This window comes from Pristiophorus japonicus, chromosome 28 (genome assembly GCF_044704955.1).
Source record: "Pristiophorus japonicus isolate sPriJap1 chromosome 28, sPriJap1.hap1, whole genome shotgun sequence".
Lineage (NCBI taxonomy): Eukaryota > Metazoa > Chordata > Chondrichthyes > Pristiophoridae > Pristiophorus > Pristiophorus japonicus.
In genome coordinates, this window is record NC_092004.1 from 6446752 (window position 1) to 6473683 (window position 26932).

Sequence of the window (26932 nt, forward strand, 5' to 3'; positions counted from 1 at the left end):
AGATTTGCTGAGTGGATATAAACTTAAACGAGGTTTACAGGCGTGATGCTCTATTCACATATTGAAAGTAGAAGAGATGCTGTGGGGCACATGCTAAGTCCAGTAGCTGAAAGTGATTAACAGACTGGGTTTTGTGTTTAATGATCCCAGGCGTGTTACCAATACCAGCAAAATCGAAGCCCATGGAATAACGGGGACAGTGGCAGTATGGATATGAAAGTGGCTAAGTGACACAAACAGAGTCGTGGTGAACGGTTGTTTTTCACACTGGAGGAAGTGATGTTCCCCAGAGGTCGGTATTGGGTTCACTGCTTTTTTTGATCAATATTAATGTCCTAGACTTCGGTGTACAGGGCACAATTTCCAAATCTACAGCTCACACAAAACTTGGAAGTACAGTGAACAGTGAGGAGGATAGTGATAGACTTCAGAAAGACATAGACACGCTGGTGGAATGGGTGGACATGTGGCAGATGAAACTTAACGTAGAAAAGTTTAAAAGTGATAAATTTTGGTCGGAAGAAAGAGGAGAGGAAATATAAACGAAAGGGTACAATTGTAAAGGGGTGCGTGAACAGAGAGACCCAGGAGTATATGTGCATCAATCACTGAAGGTGGCAGCACAGGTTGAGAAAGTGGTTACAAAGACTGACAGGACCCTAGGCTTCATGAAGAGAGGTATAGAGTACAGAAGTGTGGATATTATGTTGAACCCACGTAAAACTCTAGTTCGGCCTCAACTGGAGTATTGCGTCCGATTCTGGTTCATCATCATCATCATAGGCAGTCCCTCGGATCGAGGAAGACATGCTTCCATTCACAAAATGAGTCCTGAGGTGGCTGAACAGTCCAATACGAAGCCACAGTCCCTGTCACAGGTGGGACAGATAGTCGTTGAGGGAAGGGGTGGGTGGGGCAGTTTGCCGCACGCTCTTTTTGATGCCTGCGGTTGATTTCTGCATGCTCTCGGCGATGAGACTCGAGGTGCTCAGCGCCCTCCCGGATGCACTTCCTCCACTTAGGGCAGTCTTTAGCCAGGGACTCCCAGGTGTCAGTGGGGATGTTGCATTTTATCAGGGAGCCTTTGAGGGTGTCCTTGTAACGTTTCCTCTGCCACACCTTTGGCTCGTTTGCTGTGAAGAGGTTCTGAGTAGAGTGCTTGCTTTGGGAATCTCGTGTCTGGCATGCGAACAATGTGGCCTGTGCAGTGGAGCTGATCAAATGTGGTCCGTGCTTAAATGCTGGGGATGTTGGCCTGGCCGACGACGCCAACGTTGGTGTGGCTGTCCTCCCAGGGAATTTGTAGGATCTTGCGGAGAAGTCGTGTTATTTCTCCAGCAACTTGAGGTGTCTACTGTACATAGTCCATGTATCTGAGGGTGGGTATTTCTACAGCCCTGTAGACCATGAGCTTAGTGGTGGATTTGAGGGCGTGGTCTTCAAACACTCCTTTCCTCAAGCGGCCGAAGGCTGCACTGCAGGCGGTGTTCAATGTTGTCGTCAATGTCTGGTCTTGTTTATAAGAGGTTCCTGAGGTAAGGGAAATGGTCCACGTTGTCCAGGGCCGTGCCATGGATCTTGATGACTGCGTAGGGTGGGTGGAGGGAGTGCTGTGCGGCGAGGACAGGCTGGTGCAGGACCTCGGACTTACAGATGTTTAGTGTAAGGCCCATGCTTTTGTACGCCTCAGTAAATACGTTGACAATGACTTGAAGTTCAGCATCTGTATGTTCACAGACGCAAGTATTGTCCGCGTACGGTAGCTCAGTGACAGAGATTGGGGTGGTCTTGGACCTGGCCCGGAGACGACGAAGGTTGAACAGGTTCCCACTGGTTCTGTAGTTTAGTTCAACGCCAGCGGGGAGCTTGTTGACGGAGCTGGAGCAATTCTGGCTTCTGCATTTTAGTAAGTATACAAAGGCCTTTTGAGAGCGTGCAGAAAAGTTTTACAAGAATGATTCCAGGGATGATGGACTTCAATTACGTGGATAGTCAGGAGAAGTTGGGGTTGTTCTCAGAACAGAGAAGATTGAGAGGAGATTTGAAAGAGGTGTTCAAAATCATGAGAGGTCTGGACAGAGTAGATAGAGTGGGATTAGTAGAAGCTCTTGCAGATAGCCAGCATAGGATTGATGGGCCAAATGGCCTCCTTCCATGTTGTAACCAGTCTCTGATTTTAAGATGTTGAAAAGTGTGTTGCCCAGGATCCTCCATCTCCCAGGCACTGGGAACCGGTTGGGAACAGAGACCCTGAAGCCCCGCCCACTCTCTGTTCCCAAACCAAGATGGCCACGCATGCGCCCTGAACCCGCCCTGTGCAAGATGGCGGCCAGTGACCCCGCTCATCCAGGCCTGTCAGCACGGGGCCTGTGGGCTCTAATTCGGGGCCTGAGATTTATTCTGTATCTAAGCCGTGCTGTACCTGCTTTGGTAGTGTTCGATGGGACATTGTAGAGGAAGCATTTTAATACATACGAAAAATGGCGGAGAGGTAAAGACCATCTGGTCCATCAAGCCTGACCCACACATTTGCGCTATATCACAGCGTATACACTCCACTCCACCCGAATCCATGTGATCTCCTGGGAGAGGCAAAAATACAGATTTTTTTTTTAAATAGGATATTTGGGGGGAAAAAAATCTATGAAATTCCTCTCCAAGCCATCTAAGCGATGGAAGCTAGTCCAGGAGATCACTCTGGCCATTAAATTCCCTGCAGTACCTACCTACTGTAAGTGTTAATCTCCACCACAGACAGAAACAAATCCAGCTTTTACTTGAAGGAATTCAGTGAGTCTGTATCCACCACATGAGTGGGCAGCTTGTTCCAGAGATCTACTGTTCTCTGGGAAAAGAACCACCTCCTGATGTCTAACCTAGATCTAGCCTTGTACAACTGAAATGTGTGTGCCTGGTCCTGCCGAAACTATTTAATTGAAATAAACGGTCAGCTGGAACACTCTTTCACCTTCATTATCTTATAAACCTCAATCATATTGCCTTAATTCTACACTGCTCTAAGATAAAGAGTCCCAAATCTTTTAACCTATCTTAGTAACTAAGATGCTTTAGACTTAGAATTAGTCTAGTGACCCTTTCCAGAACCTCAATATCACCCACTATGTGAGGAGACCAAAACTGGACACAGTATTCCAAGTGTGGCCTGACTAAGGTCTTGTATAAGGACAAAACAGTACACCACGTCTTATACTCAATTGTCCTATAGATACACCCCAATACCCTATTTGCTCTCACTGTCGCTACACTGCATTGCTCGTGTACCTTTAAGGATGTATTCACTAGAATGTCTAAATCTCTTTCTATCTCCACCATCTTTAATGCCTTTCCCTGGGGGGTGTATGAATGTTGAGCATTTGCCCTGCCCACATACATAACACTGAACTTATCTAAGTTATACATCATTTTCCAGTCATGAGGCCAGTGTCCCAACACATTAAGATCTGCCTGAATCAGACGAGCCTCTTCTACATTTCGAGCACTCACACAGATCATATCATTTTAAATTTGCAAATTGTGCCCCCAATCCCAAAATCCAGATCATTAATAAAAATAGTAAAAAGCAACGGTTCCAACACTGGTCCCTACAGGACACCACTGGTGACTGGTCTCTAAACAGATCCAAATCCATCTATAACTGCTCTTTACCTACATCCTGCCAGCCTGTTCTGTGTCCAGCTTAATATATTTCACTAATACCAGAGGCTCCGATCTTATAGAGAAGCCTCTTGTGTGGTACCTTGACAAAAGGGTTTTGGAAATCTAAGTAAACAGTGTCTACTGGGCTTCCCTCATCCACCAACTTTGTAACTTTTTCAAAAATATAATTAGAGTTGTGACACATGATCTCTTCATTATGGGTTGTGGTGTCCCTAACATGTCCCTCCCTTTCCAAGTATTCATATATTGCATCCCTTATGATTCTTTCAAGCATCTTACCTATTGCTGATGTTAAACTGATGGGCCTCTCGTTACCCGGGTCTGCCTTGTCACATTTTTATTAAAATGGGGACTTCATTAGCCTCCTTCCAATCTGTAGGAACTATTTCAGAGTGAGCTATTAAACATACATGCCAGGGGCTCACACAACACAAGTCCCATCGCCCAGAGGACACTCACACAGCACATGTACCATCTCCCGAAGGGGCTCACACAACACATGTCCCATCTCCCGGTCGGACACTCACACAGCACACATCCCACCTCCCGGAGGACCCTCACACAGCACATGTCCCATTTCCCGGAGGACCCTCACACAGAACATGCCCCACCTCCCGGAGGGGCTCACAAAGCACATGTCCCACCTCCCGGAGGGGCTCACACAGCACATGTCCCATCTCCCGGAGGGGCTCACACAGCACATGCCCCACCTCCCGGAGGGGCTCACACAGCACATGTCCCATCTCCCGGAGGGGCTCACACAGCACATGTCCCACCTCCCGGAGGGGCTCATACAGCACATGTCCCACCTCCCGGAGGGGCTCACACAGCACATGTCCCATCTCCCGGAGGGGCTCACACAACACATGTCCCATCTCCCGGTCGGACACTCACACAGCACACATCCCACCTCCCGGAGGACCCTCACACAGCACATGTCCCATCTCCCGGAGGACCCTCACACAGCACATGCCCCACCTCCCGGAGGGGCTCACACAGCACATGTCCCACCTCCCGGAGGGGCTCACACAGCACATGCCCCACCTCCCGGAGGGGCTCACACAGCACATGTCCCATCTCCCGGAGGTGCTCACACAGCACATGTCCCACATCCCGGAGGGGCTCACACAGCACATGTCACACCTCCCGGAGGGACTCACGCAGCACATGTCCCATCTCCCGGAGGGGCTCACACAACACAAGTCCCATCGCCCACTGGACCCTCACACAGCACATGTCCCATTTCCCAGAGGACCCTCACAGAGCACATGTCCCATCTCCCGAAGGGGCTCAAACAGCACATGCCCCACCTCCCGGAGGGGCTCACACAGCACATGTCCCATCTCCCGGAGGGGCTCACACAGCACATGTCCCATCTCCCGGAGGGGCTCACACAGCACATGTCCCATCTCCCGGAGGACCCTTGGATGGATATCCCCCAGTCCGGCTGCTCTATCTCTTTTTAAGTTCTGAATGTTTTCTAAAACAACATGTTTATCTCTGTTAATGTTGCTGATAAAACTATTATTAATAAATTCTAATATTTGAGCATGATGTTAAAGGGTGAAGACTGATGCACAGTTCTCACTAATATTCCCGCCATACTCAGTGAGTCCTGTGTAACCTGTCCTTGAACACCTTTCAGTGTCTCAAAAGAGACTTTGATAGTTCTCGGACTCTGCACATAACTGAACAAGCTCTGCCCATGACGGCCTGTTGTCTACAATCCTTTTATTCACACAGACTTTTTCCTGATCAAACAGCAGTCTTCGTTTTCTTTAGTTGTTCCTTGTATTCACCCTACTTATTTGAGGTTAAATTATTTAATTTGTGGAAAATTTTATGTTTACATCTTTGTGCAGAGCCAGTCGGCCTCCTCGGCTTTTTCTTACCACATTTCTGTCTTTTGATTTTAACTACATTTGTTTACCACATTTTTAAACTTGTTTCCAAAACCTTTCCATTTATATCCAACATCGGTCACATCACCACCGAGGAGGGTTACAATCCTCTGCCAGTTTGGAGAAGTTTGCCCTGAAATGCGGTCCGTGTCGCAGGGTCTCAGTCCCTTTGGTTCTCCCGGCCAATCGGGACGGTATAATGTGATTTGTGTTGCCCAGATGTTCCCCACACGGAGGCCTGGTCCGAGGTCAGGCTCACTACTAAACACCAGATCCAATCTCTGGTTTTCCCCAGTTACTGCATTAACATGTTGTGTCAGGAAACAGTGCTGTATATTGTCACTCAATCTTTTAGCCGCACTGCCCCCAGCAGCAGGTAAAGGCCCGTGCCCCTGAATGTCAGGCCAATGACAATGATATTCCCTCAGCTCCATTCTCTCTCTCTGTCCCCCCACACACACTGCCTGAGCTCTCAGGCTGACTGGTCCCAGCACCTTCTCTCTTTATTCTCTCACATTGCAGCATCCTGCTGCTGGGCTCAGGGACTTTGTGGGCGGGGTCCTGACCTCACACACGGTGGGCGGGGCCATGTACCCCGCGCTGTGTGGGCGGGGCCCTGACCTCACACACCGTGGGCGGTCCCTCTCTCAGACAGGAATTGAGAGCGAGTTGGATGTCCATTGTTGTCTGTCCGGACACAGAGAGAGCCCCAGACAGTGGGAGGGAGAAAGCCCTTGTTAATCAGTGTCATTAAAGCTGGCCAACGCTCCCGCGAAGTTGCTGAGTGTCTGAGCTGAATATATTGTCTGTCAGCTCTCTCTCTGCCTGAGGTGTCACTGAGAGAAAGCAAAACACGAGGGAAAGACAGACAGGTGGAGACTGGGCGGGTGTGTCCTGGATGGGCTTCAGCCAGGAATATAAAGGAATGGGCAGTGATTGCAGATAGCGGAGAAAGCATGCTGGCCTTCATAGCGAGAGGATTTGAGATTAGGAGCAGGAAGGTCTTACTGCAGTTGTACAGGGCCTTGGTGAGACCACACCTGGAGTATTCTGCGCAGTTTTGGTTTCCTAATCTGAGGAAGGACATGTTTGCTATTGAGGGAGTGCAGCGAAGGTTCACCAGACTGAGTCCGGGGATGGCAGGATTGTAATATGAAGAAAGACTGGATCGGCTAGGCTTATACTCACTGGAATTTTGAAGAATGAGAGGCGATCTCACAGAAACATTTAACATTCTGACTGGATTGGACAGGTTAGATGTAGGAAGATTGTTCCCGATGTTGGGGAAGTCCAGAACCAGGGGACATAGTCTTAGGATAAGGGGTAAGCCAAATAGGACCGAGATGAAGAGAAACTTCTTCACTCAGAGAATTGTGAACCTGTGGAATTGTCTGCCACAGAAAGTTGTTGAGGCCAGTTCATTGGATATATCCAAAAGGGAGTTAGATGTGGCCTTTAGGGCTAAAGGGATCAAGGGTTATGGAGAGAAGGCAGGGGTGGGGTACTGTGGTTCAATGATCAGCCATGATCTTATTGCATGGCGGTGCAGGCTAGTACAGCCGAATGGCCTGCTCCTGCACCTATTTTCTATGTTTGTATCTTTAATATGTGACCTACTCCTGGAAAATGCACGGCCGGTATATGAGGAGTCACTAACCGCGGAATATGGAATTATTTTTACATCAATGTTTTGTTTCGACCAGTAATTACAAGGTAGGTTAACATTGCACTCTATTTCACACCGATAATATTGTTCTCATTTTCATTCCTGATTAGATGTCCCGGTGAATGTAGGAGAGCTTGAGAAAGGTCCACAGCTGGAAATAACAGGGATTGTAGACTGAGGAACAACACCAGGTGAACCAGCCCAGGATTGTGAGAGCACCAAACAGAGAAAACTATTGATTCAAAGAGCTTCCATACATCGATAGGGGCGTAAGGTCAGAGAGAGTCCCATTGATTCAGATACAACCTGGTCCTGGGGATGGACTGGGGAGAAAGGTCAGAGAGAGTCCCATTGACTCATATACATACTGGTCCTGGGGTACTGGGGAGAAGGGTCAGAGAGAGTCCCAATCCACGTCACTTTATCAATATGTATCTAATTTTCTGTCTCGCATAACTAGATCTCGTGTAAATGATGGAGTGATAGAGAAAGGTCTACAGCTGGAAGTGAACAGGGGTTGCAGACTGAGGAACAACAGCAGGTGAACCATCTATTGCTAGAAACCTTATGTCTGCCTTTGCTACCTCTAGACATGAATATTCCATCATTCTCCTGGCCGGTGTCCCTTCTTACACCCCCCTTAAACTTGCACTCTTCCAAAACCCTGTTGTTCATTTCCTAACTCCTCACAAATTAATGCCAGAGAATAACTTCAACAACTGTTTGGAGAAATTCCTGATTCGAGACTGAATCGCTTGCATTTCCACTGTGGGGAAAGGACGTTGACAGTTAACGTGCATGAGCGTGTGTCTGCACAAGCACAAGTTGAGAATTGTGATTGTAAAACAGCAGCTAACTCTACCAGTTATATATTTATGGTGTCTTGAGATTGTAAGACACCTAAAGATAATGAAACAAATCAATGTTATGTATCCCCTGACTGGGAAGGTACACAATTCATTCTACATTATGTTATCAGTGGGACAGTGGGAAATGTCCTCACCCCCTAAAGTGCTCATTCTTCATCATCGCAGACAGTCCGTCAGAATCGAGGAAAACTTGCTTCCACTCTAAAAGTGAGTCCAATATGAGAACCACAGTCTCTGTCACAGGTGGGACAGACAGTGGTTGAGGGAAGGGGTGGGTGGCGCTGGTTTGCCGCACGCTCCTTCCGCTACCTGAGCTTGATTTCTGCATGCTCTAAGCAACGAGACTCGAGGTGCTCAACGCCCTCCCGGATGCACTTCCTCCAATTAGGGCGGTCTTTGGCCAGGGACTCCCAGGTGTCGGTGGTGATCTTGCATTTCATCAAGGACGCTTTGAGGTTGTCTTTCAAACGTTTCCTCCGTCCACCTTGGGCTCGTTTGCCGTGAAGGAGTTCCGAGTAGAGCGGTTGCTTTGGGAGTCTTGTGTCGGGCATGTGAGAAATGTGGCCCGCCCAGTGGAATTCATTAGTCGGATGCTGACACCATGAGATATGGTCAATATATTCAAATCGAAGCAGCAACCAGTTCACATCTCCCTGAACACACGGACAATATCACTGCCCATAGAGACCAGAGGAATTACACCCAGCTATATGTTGTGTATGTGGATATATATAATATTCATAAAATGCCATAAATTAATATCCCAACTCAAAAATATTAAACACAAATCTGTGAATAAAAATAATACAATACCGCCATTAAATGGCGGAGCAGGCTTGAGGGGCCAGATGGCCTACTCCTCCTATTTCTTCTGTTCTTATGCCAGACTATGTAAAACTGAGTAAAGGATCATTTAATTTATCAATGATCACCCGCTCCACATTTCCCTGCTGAATATTCCCTACCTCGGGAATAATGGTTTGGGCCTGCACTGTGAGTAAATCTCACCAATGGTCGCTCCCAGTGCGGAGTCTCGGCCGACGGGAGCCCGTCTGGAACTGGGTTGTGGAGATCAGTGGGACTCACTGGATTTCACTGGGCAGCTGTCTGTGTCACACCTGATGTAGAGAGTTGATTGTAACACTCGGGAAAAGCTCAATCCCAGAGCTAACCGCTGTTGTACTGGTGGGGGAGGAGGGACTGGGTATCAACAAGGCAATGTCCTCCTTCCCATTTTAATATTTCCCTCTAACCCTCCTATTAATATTATATTTATTACAGAGCATCAGAACCTGGGAACGCCTGTCACCGCCATGGCTGAAGGTCCAAACAGGGGAGAAGATCCAACATCTTCAACAAGAATGAGAATGGACACAGCTAGGTTCACATCACCACTCCCAGAGCAGGTACAGCACGGGTTAGCTACGGAGACTAGCTCCCTCTACACTGTCCCATCAAACACTACCAGAGCAGGTACAGCACATGTTAGATACAGAGTAAAGCTCCCTCTACACTATCCCATCAAACACTCCCAGGGCAGGTACAGCACGGGTTAGCTACAGATTAAAGCTCCCTCTACAATGTCCCATCGCACACTCTCGTGGCAGGTACAGCACGGGTCATATACAGATTAAAGCTCTGTCTACAGTATCCCATTAGATACTCTCAGCACAGGAACAGCACGGGTTAGATACACAGTAAAGCACCCTCTACGCTGTCCCATCAAACATTCCGAGGACAGGTACAACATGGGTTAAATGCGGAGTAAAGCTCCCTCTGCACTGTTGCATCAAACAACCCTAGGGCAGGTACAGCACGGGTTAGATATAGGGTAAAGCTCACTCAATGCTGTCAAACCAACCAACCACAGGGTAGTTGCAACTTGGGTTTGATACAGAGTAAAGCTCCTTCTGCACAGTTTCATCAATCACTCCCAGGGGCAAATATAGAACGGGGTTAGATACAGAGTAAAGCTCCCTCTAGTCAGTCCAATTCCCGGTACAGGTACAGTAAGGGGTAGATACAGAGTAAAGTTCCCTCTACATTGTCTCATCAAACACCCCCAGGCATGTACAGCACAGGTTACATACAAATAAAGCTCGCTCTATACTGTCCCATCAAACACTCCGAGAGCAGGTACAGCATGAGTTAGATACAGAGTATAGCTCCCTGAACACTGTCCCATCAAACACTCCCAGGCAGATGCAGCACGGGTTAGATACAGATTAAAGCTCCCTTTATACTGTCCCATCAGACACAACCAGGGCAGCTAACGCATGGGTTACATACAAAGTAAGGCTCTATCTGCACTGTCCCATCAAAAACTGCCAGTACAGGTACAACATGGGTTAGATACAGAATAAAGCTCCTTCTAAACTTTCCCATCAAAAACTCCCAGGGCAGGTACAGCAGGGGTTAGATATAGAGTAAAGCTCCCTCTACACTGTCCCATCAAACACTCACATGGCAGGAACTGCTCGGGTTTGGTACAGAACTCTGTCTACACTTTACGATGAATCACTCCCAGACCAGGTAGAGCACTGGTGAAATACAGAGTAAAGCTCCCTCGACGCTGGCCCATCAAACAATCCTAGGGCACTTACCGCACGGGTTCCGTGCATAGTTAGGCTCCCTCTACACTGTCACAGCGAATACTCCCAGTACAGGTACAACATGGGTTAGATACAGAGTATAGTTCCCTCGGCATTATCCCAATAATCACCCCCAGGGCAGATACAGCACGGGTTAGATGCAGAGCAAAGCTTCCACTGCACTGCCCATCAATCACTCCCAGGGTAGGTACAGCACGCTTCACACACAGAGTAAAGCTCCCTCTAAACTGTCCTGTCAAACATTCCCAGGACAAGAACAGCACGGATTAGATACACAGTTAAGCTCCCTCTGAACTGTCCCATCCAACAGTCCCACGGCCGGTACAACACGGGTTAGATACAGAGTAAAGCTCCTCTACACTGTCCCATCAATACTACCAGGGCAGGTACAGCACGGGTTAGATACAAAGTAAAGTTCCCTCTACACTTTCCCATCAACCATTTCCAGGACAGCTACAGCACGGGTTAGGTAGAGAATAAAGCTCCCTCTACACTGTCCCATCAAACAGTCTCAGGGCAGGTGCAACACCTGTTGGATACGGAGTAAAGTTCCCTCTACAGTGTCCCACTAAACACTCCCAGGGCAAGTACAGCACGTGTTAGATACAGAGTAAAGCTCTCTCTACAATGTCCCATAAAACACTCCCAGGCAGGTACAGCACGGGTTAGATATAGGGTAAAGCTCACTCAATGCTGTCAAACCAAACAACCCCAGGATAGTTGCAGCCTGGGCTACATACAGAGTAAAGCTGCCTCTAAACTGCCCCATCAAACACTCAGGCAGGTATATCACACGTTGGATATAGAGGAAAGCTACTTCTGCACTGTCCCACTAAACACACTCAGGGGCAAATACAGCACGGGTTGGATACAGAGTCAAGCTCCCTCTGCACTGTCCAATTCCCAGGACAGTTGCAGCAAGGGTTAGATACAGAGTAAAGCTCCCTCTACACTGTCTCATCAAACACTCTCAGGGCAGGTACAGCACGGGTTAGGTGCAGAGTGAAGCTCCCTTTATACTGTCCCATCAAACATTCCCAAACACATACAGCAGAGGTTACATGCTGAGTGAAGCTCCCTCTACAATGCCCCATTAAACAATCTCGGGACACCTACCACATGGGTTACATAAATAGTAAGGCTCCCTCTTCAATAACCCATCAAATACTCCCAGTACAGGTACAACATGGGTTAGATACAGAATAAAGCTCCCTCTACACTGTCCCATCAAACACTCCCAGTACAGGGACAACATGGGTTAAATACAGAATAATGCTCCCTGAAAAGTAGTAATCTCAGGTTTGCTACCAGTGCCACGTGCTCGTCAGAGTAGGAATATCATGATAGCTCAGATGAATAGTGGCTTGAGGAGTTGTACAAAAGGGAGGGAATCAAATTCCTGGGACATTGGAACCGGTTCTGGAGGAGGTGGGACCAGTACAAACTGGACGGTTTGCACCTGAGCAGGGCTGGAACCAATGTCATAGGGGGAGTGTTTTCTCGTGCTGTTGGGGAGGAGTTAAACTAATATGGCAGGGGGATGGGAACCTATTCAGGGAGACAGAGAGAAGCAGAATGGGGGCAGAAGCAAAAGATAGATAGAAAGAAGAAAAGTAAAAGTGGAGGGCAGAGAAACTGAAGGCAAAAAGGGCCACATTACAGCAAAATTCTAAAGGGGCAAAGTGTGTTAGAAAGACAAGCCTGAAGGCTCTGTGCCTCAATGCGAGGAGTATTCGGAATAAGATGGACGAATTAACTGCGCAGATAGCAATTAACTGGTATGATGTAATTGGCATCACGCAGACATGGCTGCAGGGTGACCAAGGCTGGGAAGTCAACATCCAGGGGTGTTCAACATTTAGGAAGGGTAGACAGAAAGGAAAAGGAGGCAGGGCGGCATTGTTAGATAAAGAGGAAATTAATGCAATAGTAAGAAAGGACATTTGCTTCGATGATGTGGAATCGGTATGGGTGGAGCTACGGAATACCAAAAGGCAGAAAACGCTAGAGGGAGTTGTGTACAGACCACCAAACAATAGTAGTGAGGTTGGGGACAGCATCAAACAAGAAATTAGGGATGCATGCAATAAAGGTACAGCAGTTATCATGGGCGACATTAATCTAAATATAGATTCGGCTAACCAAACTGGTAGCAATGCGGTGGAGGAGGATTTCCTGGAGTATATTAGGAATGGTTTTCGAGACCAATATGTTGAGGAACCAACTAGGGAGCTGGCCATCCTAGACTGGGTGATATGTAATGTGAAGGGACTAATTAGCAATGTTGTTGTGCGAGGCCCCTTGGGGAAGAGTGACCATAACATGGTAGAATACTTTATTATGATGGAGAGTGACACACTTAATTCAGAAACTAAGGTCCCGAACTTAAGGAAAGGTAACTTCGATGGTTTGATGCGTGAATAGGCTCAAATAGACTACTTAAAGGTTTGACGATGCATAGGCAGTGGCAAACATTTAACGATCACATGGATGAACTCCAGCAATTGTACATCCCTGCCTGGAGTAAAAATAAAACGGGAAAGGTGGCTCAACCGTGGCGAACAAAGGAAATTAAGGATAGTGTTAAATCCAAGGAAGCGGCATATAAATTGGCCAGAAAAAGCAACAAACCTGAGGATTGGGAGAACTTTAGCATTCAGCAGAGGAGGACAAAGGCTTTAATTCAGGGGGCGGGGGGGGGGGAATTGAGCTTGCAGGGAACATTAAAAACTGACTGCAAAAGCTTATATAGATATGTGAAGAGAAAAAGATTAGTGAAGACAAACGTAGGTCCCTTGCAGTCGGATTCAGGTGAATTGATAATGGGGAACAAAGAAATGGCAAACCAATTGAACAAATACTTCGGTTCTGTCTTCACAAATAACCTTCTGGAAGTACTAGTGGACAGAGTGCCTCGTGAGAAGGAGGATCTGAAGGATATCCATATTAGGTTGGACATTGTGTTAGGGAAATTGATGGGATTGAAGTCCGATAAATCCCTAGGGCCTGATAGTCTGTATCCCAGAGTATTTAAGGAAGTGGCCCTAGAAATAGTAGATGCATTGGTGATCATTTTCCAACAGTCTATCGACTCTGGATCAGTTCCTATGGACTAGAGGGTAGCTAATGTAACACCACTTTTTAAAAAGGGAGGGAGAGGGAAAGCGGTTTATTATAGATGGGTTAGCCTGATATCAGTATTGGGGAAATTGTTGGAATCAATTATTAAAGATTAAATAGCAGCGCATTTGGAACGCAGTGACAGGATCAGTCCAAGTCAGCATGGATTTATGAAGGGGAAATCATGCTTGACAAATCTTCTGCAATTTTTTGAGGATGTAACTAGTAGTGTGGACAAGGAGAACCAGTGGAAGTCATGTATTTGGACTTTAAAAAGGCTTTTGACAAGGCCCCACACAAGAGATTGGTGTGCAAAATCAAAGCACATGGTATTGGGGGTAATATACTGACGTGGTTAGAGAACTGGTTGGCAGACCGGAAGCAGAGAGTCGGGATAAACGGGTCCTTTTCTAAATGGCAGGCAGTGACCAGTGGAGTGCCGCAGGGCTCAGTGCTGGGAGACCAGCTCTTTACAATATACATTAATGATTTAGATTACGGAATTGAGTGTAATATCTCCAAGTTTGCAGATGACACTAAAGTGGGTGGCAGCGTGAGCGGTAAGGGGGACGCTAAAAGACTGCAGGTTGACTTGGACAAGTTAGGTGAGTGGGCAAATGCATGGCAGATGCAGTATAATGTGGATAAATGTGAGGTTATCCATTTTGGGGGCAAAATCGCGAAGACAGAATATTCTGAATGATGGCAGATTAGGAAAAGTGGAGGTGCAACGAGATCTGGCTTTCATGGTTCATCAGTCATTGAAAGTTGGCATGCAGGTTCAGCAGGCGATGAAGAAGGCAAATTATATGTTGGCCTTCATAGCTAGGGGATTTGAGTAACGAAGCAGGGAGGTCTTACTGCAGTTATACAGGCCCTTGGTGAGGTCTCACCTGGAATATTGTGTTCAGCTTTGGTCTCCTAATCTGAGGAAGGACGTTCTTGCTATTGCGGGAGTGCAGCGAAGATTCACCAGACTGATTGCCAGGATGGCAGGACTGACATATGAGGAGACATTGGATCACCTGGGCCTTTATACATTGGAATTTAGAAAGATGAGTGGGGATCTCATAGAAACATAAAAGATTCTGACAGGACAGGATAGATGCGGATCGAATGTTCACAATGTTGGTGAAGTCCAGAGCCAGGGGACACAGTCTTAGGATAAGGGGTAGGTCATTTAGGACTGAGATGAGGAGAAACCTTTTCACTCAGTGAGTTGTTAACCTGTGGAATTCCCTGCCGCAGAGAGTTGTTGATGCCAGTTCATTGGATATATTCAAGAGGGAGTTAGATATGGCCCTTACGGCTAAAGGGACCAAGGGGTATGGAGAGAAAGCAGGAAAGGGGTACTGAGGGAGTGATCAGCCATGATCTTATTGAATGGGGGTGCAGACTCGAAGGGCCGAATGGCCTACTCCTGCACCGATTTTCTATGTTACTATGAATGAGAGGTGATCTTACAGAAACATATAAGATTATGACAGGGCTTGACAAGGTGGTTGCAGAGAGGATGTTTTCACTGATAGGGGAGACTATAACTAGATGGCTTGATCTTAGAATAAGGGGCCGCCCATTTAGAACTGAGAAGACGAAAAATTTCTGCTCTCAAAGGGTTGTGAATCTGTGGAATTCATTGCCTCAGAGAGCTGTGGAAGTTGGGACATTAAGAAACTGTCTATTTCTGTCTTAAATATATTTAAACGATATGGGGATAAGGGGTTATGGGGAACGGGCAGGGAAGTAGAGCTGAGTCCATGATCGGATCAGCCATGATTTTATTGAACGGCGGAGCAGGATCAAGGGGCCTTTTGGCCTACTCCTGCTCCTATTTCTTATGTTCTTATTTATTGAAAATATACAGGAATGTTTCCTGACTCAACATGTTAATGAAGGAACTTGGGTAAATGATATATTGAATGTGGTGTTTAGCAGTGAGCCTGACCTCCTATCAGGCCTCCGTTTGGGGGAACATCTGGGCAACAGTGATCACATTGTCGGGTCGCAATTGGCCGGATTACCAAAGTGACTGAGAACCTGCAACTCGCACCGCATTTCAGAAGGGCAAACTTCTCCAAAATGGCAGAGGACTTGCAACAGGTAAATTGACTAACCCTTCTCGGTGGTGATGTGACCGATGTTGAATATAAATAGAACGTATTTCAGAATTGAAATGTGGAAAACTAACATACCCAAAATCTAAAGATGCAGATGTGGTAAGAAAAAGCCAAGGTGGCTGACTGGCTCTGTACAAAGACAAATAACATGTAAACAGAAATGTCTCTATAAATTAAAGAAATTTAACACTCAAATAAATAGCGTTGAATACAAAGAACTAAAGAAAACGAAAGCTGCTATTCGATCAGCAAAAAGGTTATTTTGAAAAAAGAATTGTAGGCAACTGTGGCAGTCATGGGAAGAGCCTTTTTTGTTTATGTAATGAGTCAGATAACTATTAAAGACTGTTTTGGGACACTGAAGGGTGTCCAAGGACAGGTTACAAAGGTCTCACTGAGTATGGCGGGAATATTAGTGAGTACCTTGCATCAGTTTTTACCCTTGAAGATCATGCTCAAATATTAGAATTTAATAATACTAGTTTTTCTCAGTAACATTAACATAGATATGAATATTGTTTAAGAAAATATTAAGAACTTAAAAATATATAGAGCAGCCATCCGAGGGTCCTCCGGGAGATGGGACATGTGCTGTGTGAGGGTCCTCCGGGAGATGGGACATGTGCTGTGTGAGGGTCCTCCGGGAGGTGGGACATGTGCTGTGTGAGGGTCCTCCGGGAGATGGGACATGTGCTGTGTGAGGGTCCTCCGGGAGATGGGACATGTGCTGTGTGAGCCTCTGGCATGTATGATTAATAGCTCACTGCACTCTGGAGTGGTTCAGACAGATAAGAAGGAGGCTAGAGTCGTCCCCATTTTTAAAACAACGTGACAAGGTAGACCTGGGTAACTATAGGCCCATCAGCTTAATATCAGTAATAGGTAAGATGCTGTAAAGAATCATAAGGGATGCAATATATGAATACTTGGATAGGGAGGGACATATTAGGGAAAGCCAACATGGCTTCATAAAAGTAATGTTCATGTCTCACAACTCTAATTGTATTTTTTGAAGAAGTTACAATGTTAGTGGATGAGGGAAGCCCACTAGACATTGTCTATTTAAATTTCCAAAAACCTTTTGACAAGGTACCACACAAAAGGCTTCTCGATAAGATCGGAGCCTCTGGTATTAGTGAAATATATTGAGCTGGATACAGAACTGTCTGGCATGATGTAAGTAAAGAGCAGTTACAGATGGATTTGGATCTGTTTCGAGACTGGGCACCAGTGGTGTCCTGCAGGGTTCAGTTTTGGGACTGTTGCTTTTTACTATTTTTATTAATAATCTGGATTTTGGGATTGGGGGCACAAATTTGAAATGATACCAAGATCTGTGCGAGTGCTCGAACTGTAGAAGAGGCTCGTCTGATTCAGGCAGATCTTAAAGTGTTGGGACACTGGCCTCATGACTGGAAAATGATGTATAACTTATATAAGTTCAGTGTTATGTATGTGGGCAGGGCGAATGCTCAACATTCATACACCCTCCAGGGAAAGGCATTAAAGATGGTGGAGATAGAAAGAGATTTAGACATTCTAGTGAATACATCCTTAAAGGTACACGAGCAATGCAGTGTAGCGACAGTTAGAGCAAATAGGGTGTTAGGGTGTATCGAAAGGACAATTGAGTATAAGACGAGGAGTACTGTTTTGTCCTTATACAAGACCTAAGTCAGGCCACACTTGGAATACTGTGTCCAGTTCCTCACATGATGGGTGATATTGAGGTTCTGGAAATGGTCACTCGATTAATTCCAAGTCTAAAGCATCTTAGTTATGAAGATAGGTTAAAAGAGTTGGGACTCTTTACCTGAGAGCAGCGTAGACTTAGGGCGATATGATTGCGGTTTATAAGATAATGAAAGTGAAAGAGAGTGTTCCAGCTGACCGTTTATTTCAATTAAGTAGGTGAGGCAGGACCAGGGACACAAATTTCAGTTGTACAAAGCTAGATCCAGGTTAGACATCAGGAGGTGGTTCTTTTCCCAGAGAACAGTAGACCTCTGGAACAAGCTGCCCTCTCATGTGGTGGATGCAGACTCACTGAATTCCTTCAAGAAAAAGCTGGATTTGTTTCTGGCTGCGGCGGAGATTAACACTTACAGAAGGTAGGTACTGCAGGGAATTTAATGGCCAGAGTGATCTCCTGGACTAGTTTCCATCGCTTAGATGGGTTGGTGAGGAATTTCCCAGATTTTATTTTCCCAAATTGTCCTAGGTTTTTTTAAATCTGTTTGTTTTGCCTCTCTCAGGAGATCACATGAACTCGGGTGGAGTGGAGTGTAAACGCTGTGATATATCGCAATTGTGTGGGACAGGCTTATTGGACCAGATGGTCTTTACCTGTCCGTCATTTTCGTATGTATTAAAACGCTTCATCTACACTGTCCGGTCGAACACTACCAGAGCAGGTACAGCACTGATTAGATTCAGAGTAAAGCTCCCTCTACACTATCTCATCAAACAATCCCAGGGCAGGTACAGCACGGCTTAGATACAGAATAAATCTCAAGGCCCCGAATTAGATCCCACAGGCCCTGTGGTGACAGGCCCAGGGAAGCAGGTTCACAGGCCACCTTTTTGCACATGGCGGGATCAGCGCGCATGCACGGCCATCTTGGTCAGGAACAGAGAGTGGGCGGGGCTTCAGAATCTCTGTTCCCAACTGGGTCCCAGTGCCCGGGAGATGGAGCATCCTGGGCAACACATTTTTCATCATCATAGAATCAGAGACTGGTTACAACAGGGAAGGAGGCCATTTGGCCCATCGAGCCTATGCCGGCTATCTGCAAGAGCTTCGACTGATCCCACTATATCTATTCTGTCCAGACCCCTCTTGATTTAGAACAACTCTGTCAAATCTCCTATCAATCTTCTTTTTTTTGAGAACATCCCAACTTCTACAGACTATCCACGTAACTGAAGTCCCTCATCCCTGGAATCATTCTCGTAAATCTTTTCTGCACGCTCTCAAAAGGCGTTTGCATACTTACTAAAATGCGGAAGCCAGAATTGCTCCAGTTCAGTCAACAAGCTCCTCGCTGGAGTGGAACTAAACGACAGAACCAGTGGGAACCTGTCCAACCTTCGTCGTCTCCAGGCCAGGTCCAAGACCACCCCAATCTCTGTCGTTGAGCTACCATACACGGACAATACCTGGGTCTGTAAACATACAGAGGCTGAACTCCCAGTCATAGTCGACGTATTTACTGAGGCGTAGCAAAGCATGGGCTTTACACTAAACATCTGTAAGTCCGAGGTCCTCCACCAGCCTGTCCTTGCCGCACAGCACTCCCTTCACTCATCCCCCACCCCGCAGTCATAAAAATCCATGGCGCGACCCTGGAAAACGTGGACCATTTTCCATAACTCGGGAACCTGTTATCAACAAAAGCAGACATTGATGACAAGATTCAACACCGCCTCCAGTGCAGCCTTCGGACGCTTGAGGAAAAGAGTGTTTGAAGACCACACCCTCAAATCTACCAGCAAGCTCATGGTCTACAGGGCTGCAGTAATATCCACCCTCAGAGACATGGACTATGTACAGTAGACACCTCAAGGTGCTGGAGAAATAACACCAACGATGTCTCCGCAAGATCCTACAAATCCCCCGGGAGGACAGACGCACCAACGTCGTCGGCCAGGCCAACATCCCCAGCATTGAAGCACGGACCACATTTGATCAGCTCCACTGCACAGGCCACATTTTTCGCATGCCAGACACAAAACTCCCAAAGCAAGCACTCTACTCAGAACTCCTTCACAGCAAATGAGCCAAAGGTGCGGCAGAGGAAACCTTACAAGGACACCCTCAAAGCCTCCCTGATAAAGTGCAACATCCCCACTGACACCCTGCTAAAGACCGCACTAAGTGGAGGAAGAATATCCGGGAGGGTGCTGAGCACCTCGAGATTCATCGCCGAGAGCATGCAGAAATCAACCGCAGGCATCAGAAAGAATGTGCGGGAAACCTGTCCCACCCACCCCTTCCCTCAACGACTATCTGTTCCATCTGTGACAGGGACTGTGGCTCTCATATTGGGCTGTTCAGCCACCTAAGGACTCATTTTTAGAGTGGAAGCATGTCTTCTTCGATCCGAGGGACTGCCTATGATGATGATGACCCAGAACTGCACACAATACTCCAGTTGAGGCCGAACCAGAGTTTTATGCAGATTCAACATAATATCACACTTCTGTACTCTATACCTCTTTTCATGAAGCCTCGGATCCCGTATGTTTTTGTAACCACTTTCTCAACCAGTGCTGCCACCTTCAGTGATTGGTGCACATTTACTCCTGGGTCCCTCTGTTCACGCACCCCTTTACAATTGTACCCTTTACTTTATATTTCCTCTCCTCTTTCTTCCTCCCAAAATGTATCACTTTTAAACTTTTCTATGTTAAGTTTCACTTCCTCCAGTCTGAAAACAAAACTAAACTCCTGTTTGTGTCACTTCGGCATTTGCATATCCATGCTGCCACTGTCCCTGTTATTCCATGGGCTTCGATTTTGCTGGTATTGGTAACACCCCTGGAATCACTAAACACAAAACCAGTCTGTTAATCACTTTCAGCTACTGGCTTAGCATGTGCCCCACAGCATCTCTTCTACCCTCAATATGTGAATAGAGCATCACGCCTGCAAACCAGGTTTAAGTTTATATCCACTTAGCAAATCTATTTAAGAAAAGCCTGTAGGCCAATGACACACTGTTAAGGTGCCAGTGTGCTGCTGGTTTGCTTGGCATTTTGCCTGTAATGGACTCAGTATTTTGGTCTCCGTATTTAAGGTAGGATATACTTGCATTGGAGGCAGCTCAGAGAAGGTTCACTTGGTTGATTTGGATATGAGGGGATTTACTTATGAAGATAGCTTCAGTAAGTTGGGCCTAAACACATTGGCGTTCAGAAGAATGAGATATGATTTTATCGAAACATAAGATAATGAGGGGGCTTGACAAGGTGGATGCAGAGTGGATATTTCCACTTATATGGGAAACTAAAACTAGGGGACACAGTCTTAGAATAAGGGGCCACCCAATTAAAACTGAGACGAGGAATTTATTCTCGGAGGGTTGTAAATCTATGGAATTCTCTGCCCAGGAGAGCAATGGAGGCTGGGTCTTTGAATATATTTAAGGCGGAAATAGACAGATTTTTGAGCGATAAGGGAGTAAAGGGTTATGGGAGTGGGCAGGGAAGTGGAGTCCATGATCAGATCAGCCATGATCTTATTGAATGGCGGAGCAGGCCCGAGGGGCCAAATGGCCTACTCCAGCTCATATTTCTTTTATTCTCATGTTCTAACTGAACATTTCACGCAGTGTAACCTTGTCTGTAATTAAATATGTGTCTTTTAATAAGCCTCAGGTCCTTGTTCATGTCAGCTGCAGATTCCAGAGTTGATTCCGGAGATGAGGGGGTTGACTTATGACGATAGGTTGAGTAGGTTGGGCCTATACACATTAGAGTTCAGGAGAATGTGGTGATCTCAGTGTGGCCCTGAAGGACTGTGTCCAGGCTGAAGTTCTGTTCCCCATGTAAGATCCTCCCCACAGATTGTCCTTTCTCAGCTCTAATCCAGTGATGCTAAATCCTCAGGTGTGAAAGACAAAAATCCACAGCAATGTGTTGGAAGCAACAATAATTTATGCGTCTGTATCCCAAATATTAAACTCCAGTCCAGTTACAGGAGTTATTATCAGCGTTACAGGAGTTATAAACCCCAACAATCAAAATGAAGACAATGCAGTCCAGGATGCGGTTAACAACAGAATCCAACACCTGCCGTCACTTGTGAACTCGCTGGTGTCTCAGCAGGTTGGATGATGTAGTGAATCCCTTCCCACAGTCGGAGCAGGTGAACGGCCTCTCCCCAGTGTGAACTCGCTGGTGTGTCAGCAGGTCGGATGAATGAATTAATCCCTTCCCACAGTTGGAGCAGGTGAACGGTCCCTCCCCAGTGTGAACTCGCTGATGTGTTTCCAGCTGGGACGGGCAGTTGAATCATTTCCCACAATCCCCACATTTACAAGGTTTCTCCCCAGTGTGACTGCACTTGTGTTTCTCCAGGTTGGATGATCGGCTGAAGCCTTGTCCACACACAGAGCACATGTACCGTTTCTCCCCTCTGTGAACCGTGCCTTCTGCTTCCATGGTCAAAAGCTGATGATATTCCAGTCCCGATGTAGCGAGTGACTGTCAGATCTTGAGGTGATATTTGGTTTGAGCTTCCAGTCTACAACTCCTTCCCTTTTAACACCCTGTAAAGTGAATTTCAAACAGGAAAAAGGGAGTGTGAGAGAGAACCCACAAAAACACAAAGGCGGTTGTGAAATTGAGCTTAATGAATCTGGTCATTTGTGGGGCCTGCACTAGAAAAAAGTGACCATGAAAGCTACCGGATTATCGTAAAAACACATCTGGGTCACTGATGTCCGACAGAGAAGGGAACCCACCTCCCTCGACAGGCCCACATGGGAAATTGTTGGTCCCACTGGGCCCAAAAGTACAGGGGGTGAAACCCAGCAGCTTCTCCCCACTCTCCATCCAGCTCAAACTGATGCAACAACCAGACCCACACAGGAGGCCAGTGAGTGACTTCCACATCCAGCGCCCACCTGATACAGAGCGTCTGGGAATTGCTGGGCCTGCTGTATAAATGTAAGTTGTTGTTTTCCTGGTGTGGGGGAGGTGCTGCCCCCAAGGGTTGCTGGTGCCGGGCCCAGTGGCTCTGACTCATGGCCCGAGAGCCGCACTCGGTGTTGCCCAGCGCCCGAGAGCTGCACTCGGTGTTGCCCGGAGACCGAGAGCCGCACTCGGCGTTGCCCGGGGACCGAGAGCCGCACTGGGCGTTGCCCGGGGACCGAGAGCCGCACTCGGTTAAAAAGGAGGCAGACAAAAAGCAGGAAACTATAGACCAGTTAACCTAACATCTGTGGATAGGAAAATGTTGAAGAGTTCATTCTTAAAGAAGCATTAGCACGACATTTGGAAAAGCATAATTCGGTCAGGCAGAATCAGAATGGATTTATGAAGGGGAAGTCCTGTTTGACAAATTTGCTGGAATTCTTTGAGCATGTAACGAACAGGGTGGATAAAGTGGGTGTGGTGTATTTGGACTCCCAGAAGGCATTTGACAAAGTGCCACATAAAAGGTTACTGCACAAGATAAAAGTTCACGGGGCTTGGGGTAATATATTAGCATGGATAGAGGATTGGCTAACTAACAGAAAACAGAGAGTTGGGGTAAATGGTTCATTCTCGGGTTGGCAATCGGTAACTAGTGGGGTGCCGCAGGGATCATTGCTGGGACCCCAACTATTTACAATCTATATTAACGACTTGAAAGAAGGGTCCGACTGTAACGTAGCCAAGTTTGCTGGCAATATAGAGATGGGAGGGAAAGCAATGTGTGAGGAGGACACACATAATCTGCAAAAGGACACAGATAGACTAAGTGAGTGGGCAAAAATTTGGCAGATGGAGTATAATGTTGGAAACTTTGAGGTCATGCACTATGGCAGAAAAAAAATCAAAGAGCAAGTTATTATTTAAATGGAGAAAGATTGAAAAGTGCTGCAGTACAACAGGACTTGGGGTACTTGTGCATGAAACACAAGGGGTTCGTATGCAGGTACAGCAGGTGATCAGGAAGGCCAATGCAATCTTGGCCATTATTGCAAAGGGGTTGGAGTATCAAAGCAGGGAGGTCTTGTTACAATTATACAAGTAATTGGTGAGGCCACACCTGGAATACTGCATGCAGTTTTGGTTTCCATATTTATGAAAGGATATACTTGCTTTGGAGGACGTTGAGAGAAGGTTCAGTCAGTTGATTTCAGAGATGAGGGGTTGACTTATGAGAAAAGGTTGAGGGGGTTGGGCCTCTACTCATTGAATTCAGAAGAATGAATGAGACGTGATTTATTGAAATGTATAAGATTATGAGGGGGCTTTACAAGGTGGCAGTAGAGAGGATGTTTTCACTGATTGGGGAGACTAGAACTAGGGGGCATAATCTTAGAATAAGGGGGCCTCCATTTAAAACTGAGGTGAAGAGGAATTTCTTCTCTCAGAGGGTTGTAAACCTGTGGAATTCGCTGCCTCAGAGAGCTGTGGAAGCTGGGACATTGAATATATTTAAGACAGAGATCGACAGTTTCTTAACCGATAAGGGAATCAGCGGTTATGGGGAGTGGGCAGGGAGGTAGACCTGAGTCCATGATCGGATTAGCCAAGATCGTATTAAATGGTGGAGCAGGCTCGAGGGGCCGTATGGCCTACTCCTGCTCCTATTTCTTAAGTTCTTATATTCTTATATAGTGGGTGTCTGGTATGGGAATGTGGATTTTACTCTAATCTGTCCATCTCTAGTATGTGGATGAGGGTTTTACTCTGTATGTTAGTTTCTGACACGAAAGCATGGATTTTATCCTGTACCTGTCAATTTCTGGTAATTGCCTGTGGATTTCATTCTGCATCAAAAAGGGCCACATTACAACATAATTCGAAAAGGACAGAGAGTGTTATAAAAAAAATCCTGAAAGCTGTGAGTCTCAAAGCGAGAAGCATTCGTAATAAGGTGGACGAATTAACTGCACAGATAGCTATCTGATAAATTGGGATTACTGAGACATGGCTCCAGGGTAACCAAGGCTGGAAACAAAACATCAAAACATTAAATATTCAGGAAGGATAGCCAGAAAGGAAAAAAAGGTGGGGTAGTGTTAATGGTTAAAGAGGAGGTTAATGCAATAGTAAGGAAGGACATTAGCTGGGATGATGTGGAATCTATATGGGTAGAGCTGCGAAAGACCAAATTAAGAAAATGTTAGTTGGGGTTGTGTACAGACCACCAAACAATAGTGGAGAGGTTGAGGATGGCATCAAACAGGAAATTAGGGATGCATGCAATAAGGGTACAGCAGTTAACATGGATAACTTTTACCTAGATATTGATTGAGCTAACCAAACTGGTAGCAATATTGTGGAGGAGGATTTCCTGGAGTGTATAAGGGATGGTTTTCGAGACCAATATGTCGAGGAACCAACTAGAGAGCAGGCCATCCTAGACTGGGTCTTGTGTAACGAGAGAGGATTAATTAGCAATCTAGTCGTGCGTGGCCCCTTGGGGAAGAGTGACCATAATATGGTAGAATTTTTCATTAAGATGAAGACCGACACAGTTAACTCAGAGACTAGGGTCCTGAACTTAAAGGAAACTTCAATGGTATGAGACGTGGTTTGGCTAGGATAAACTGGCGAATGATACTTAAAGGGTCGACGGTGGATAGGCAATGGCACATGGATGAATTACAACTATTGTACATCCCTGTCTGGCAGAAAAATAAAACAGGAAAGGTGGCTCAACCGTGGCTAACAAGGGAAGTTAGGGTCAGTGTTAAATCCAAGGAAGTGGCATATAAATTGGCCAGAAAAAGCAGCAAACTTGAGGACTGGGAGACATTTAAATTTCAGCAGACGAGGACTAAGCGTGTAATTATAGGAGGAAAATAGAATATGAGAGTAAGCTTGCAGGGAACATAAAAAAATGAATGCAAAAGCTTCTATAGATATGTGAAGAGAAAAAGATATGTAAAGTTTGATGTAGGCCCCTTGCTGTCAGAATTCGGTGAATTCATCATGGTGAACAAGGAAATGGCAGACCAATTGAACAAATACTTTGGTTCTGTCTTCACTAAGGAAGATACAAATAACCTCCCGAAAATACTAGGGGACTGAGGGTCTAGCGGGAAGGAGGAACTGAGGGAAATCCTTATTAGTCAGGAAATGGTGTTAGGGAAATTGAAGGGACTGCAGTCCAATAAATCCCCAGGGCCTGAAAGTCTGCATCCCAGAGTAGTTAAAGAAGTGGCCCGAGAAATAGTGGATGCATTGGTGGTCATTTTCCAGAATTCCATGGACTCTGGATCAGTACCTATAGATTGGAGGGTAGCTAATGTAACCCCACTTTTTAAAAAAGGATGAAGAGAGAAAACAGGGAATTATAGACCGGTTCACCTGACATTGGTGGTGGGGAAAATGCTAGAATCCATTATTAAAGATGTAATAGCAGTGCATTTGGAAAGCAGTGACAGGATCTGTCCAAGTCAGCATAGATTTATGAAAGGGAAATCATGCTTGACAAATCTTCGAGTTTTTTGAGGATGTAACTAATAGAGTGGATAAGGGAGAACCAGTGGATGTGGTGCATTTGGAATTTCAAAAGGCTTTTGACAAGGTCCCACACAAGAGATTAGTCTGAAAAATTAAAGCACATAGTATTGGGGTAATGTATTGACGTGGTGGGAGAATTGGTTGGCAGACAGGAAGCAAAGAGTGGGAATAAACGGATCCTTTTCAGAATGGCAGACAGTGACTAGTGGGGTGCCGCAAGGTTCAGTGCTCGGACCCCAGCTATTTCAAATATACATCAATGATTTAGATGAAGGAATTGAGTGCAATATCTCCAAGTTTGCAGATGACACTAAGCTGGATGACGGTGTCAGCTTTGAGGATGATGCTAAGAGGCTGCAGGGTGACTTGGGCTGGTTAGGTGATTGGGCAATTGCATGGCTGACGCAGTATAGTGTGGGTAAATGTGAGGTTATCCACTTTGGTTGCAAAAACAGGAAGGCAGATTACTATCTGAATGGTGACAGATTAGTAAAATGGGAGGTGCAAATAAACCTGGGTGTCATGGTACATCAATTCACTGAAGGTAGGCATGCAGGTACGGCAGGCAGCAAAGAAAGCAAATGGCATGCTGGCCTTCATATCGAGGGGATTTGAGTATAGGAGCAGGGAGGTCTTACTGCAGTTGTACAGGGCCTTGGTGAGACCACACCTTGAGTATTCTGTGCAGTTTTGGTCTCTTAATCTGAGCAAGGAAGTGCTTCCTATTGAGGGAGTGCAGCGAAGGTTCACCAGACTGATTCCCGGGATGCAGGACTGACAT

At 46.2% G+C, this 26932-nt stretch overlaps 1 pseudogene; it reads right to left on the reverse strand.

Moving 5' to 3' along the window:
- The window catches only part of LOC139239569 (zinc finger protein 271-like), a 55219-nt pseudogene extending 33091 nt beyond the window's left edge, over positions 1-22128 (reverse strand).
- Positions 22129-26932: the final 4804 nt, after the last annotated feature.